The following is a 2,254-nucleotide window of genomic DNA, read 5'->3' on the forward strand; positions in this document are numbered from 1 at the left end:
CATATAAAGTTTTCCTGAGGAGTAAAAGGATAAAATTCAGGGGAAAAAAGTGTGTATTGGACAGAACAGTATTCTCCACCTTCCCCAATAGATACCTCTACTCAAAACCTGTGAATGTGATGGTTTTTAGAGAGAGAAAAAAAAAGGTCTTTGTAGATATAATTAAGGATTTCAAAATGAGGTAATATTGGACTATTAAACTAGGTACAAATCCACTGACAGCCAGAATCCTTGTAAGAGAAAGGCTGAGGGAGAGTTGACATGAAGAGAACAAAAACCCAAGCAGACACACACAGAAGATGAAGCAATTTGAAGATGGAGGCAGAGACTGGAGTGATATAGCCACAAGCCAGAAAAATATAGATGGCTCTGTGTGGACAGAGGCAAAGAGAGGAGTGAGTGTGGCCTCTAGCCAAGGAACACCAAGGAATGCCAATAGCTACCAGAAGCTGGAAGTGACAAGGAATTGATTCTTCCTACAGCCTCTGGAGGGAATGTGGCACTGCTGACATCTTTATTTCAGACTTCCACCCTCCAGAACTTTGGATTCGTTTTTTTGGTTTTGTTGTTGTTGTTTTATTGTTTCTTTTTAGTTATACAGTAGTATCCATTTTGATACAATTACACAAGCATGGAATATATCTTATTCTCATTAGGGCCCCAATCTTGAGGATATACACAGTGGTGACATTCATTGTGGCATATTCATACATGTACATAGGTAAGTTATGTTTGATTCATTACACCATCTTTTCATTTCCCATCCCCCTTCACTTCCCTTCATTCCCCTTTGTCTAATTCACTGAACTTCTAATTTTACCTTCCCCAGCTTATTGTGGGTTAATTTCCACATATCAGAGAAAAAGTCTACCCTTGGTTTTTTGGGGATTGGCTTATTTCAATTAGCATGATAGTCTCCAGATCCACCCATTTACCAGCAAATGTCTTAAAGTCATTCTTTTTTATGGCCAAGTTGAAAGGTACCCAGGTTGGCTCCATAGCTTATCTATTGTAAACTGTGCTGTTATAAATGTTGATGTGGCTGCAACACTGTAGTATGCCAATTTTAAATCCTTTGGATATATACAGAGGAGTGGGATAACTGGGTCAAAATGGTGGTTCCATTCCTAGTTTTTTGAGGCATCTCCATACTGCTTTCCAGAGTGGTTGCACCAATTTGCAGTCCTACTAAGAATGTATGAGCATACTCTTTTCCCCACATCCTCATAAACATTTATTGTTACTTTTATTTGATAATTGCCATTCTGGTTGGAGTGAGGTAAAATCTGTGTAGTTTTAATTTGCATTTGTCTAATTATTAGAGATGTTGAACTATTTTTCATATATTTATTGACTATTCATAGTTTTTTCTTTTGAGAAGTGTCTGCTTAGTTCCTTTACCCATTCATCAAATGGATTGTTTTTTGGTTTTTGTTTGTTTGTTTGGGAGGTATTTTTTTTTTAACATCTTTGTATATCCTGGAAATTAACACCCTATCTGAGGAGCAGATAACAAAGATTTTCTCCCATTCTGTAGACTCTTCCTTCACTTCAACATATCAGCTCAGGAACTGACTTCCTTAACAAGATTCCTAAAGCATAATAAGTAAAATCAAAAATCAATAAATGGGATGGCATTAAACCAGTTACAAGTGGCAAAGATTTTCTTCTATTCTGTATGCTCTCTCTTCATGCTCTTGATTATTTTCTTTGCTGTGAAGAAGCTTTTTAGTTTGATGCCATCCCATTTATTGATTTTTTTTTCTTCTTGAGCTTTAGGAGTCTTGTTGAGGATATCAGTTCCTGAGCTGACATGCTGGCCTACATTTTCTTCTAGTAGGGGCAACCCCCTCTAGAATTCTGGCTGAATAATTTCTGTGGTTTTAAGCCACCAGGTTTGTGGTCATTTGTTATCACACTCCTAAGAAGTATAAACATAGCACTACCAGAACCATCACATACATCACAGTTCACAACACATACAAACTTTATACCTCACTCAACCTTCACACAGGCCTGGAAAAATATAAGGGTTTTAGGTCCAATTTTCAGATCAGCACAATGAATAAATAGTTGAACTTGACTGGCACAGGGGAAAATGTAGGAGTAAAGAGACAGCCTCTTCATATCAGCCTTAAATGCCTAAGGAGGTCACTCAGGCTTAATGTATGAGTTTCAGAATCACAAGATCAGAAATATGCTCCTGGGGCTGAGAAATTGGAGGAAGGAGGATCAGGGGGCTATTTAGTAAGTG

This window comes from Marmota flaviventris, chromosome 1, assembly GCF_047511675.1.
Source record: "Marmota flaviventris isolate mMarFla1 chromosome 1, mMarFla1.hap1, whole genome shotgun sequence".
NCBI classification, from domain to species: domain Eukaryota; kingdom Metazoa; phylum Chordata; class Mammalia; order Rodentia; family Sciuridae; genus Marmota; species Marmota flaviventris.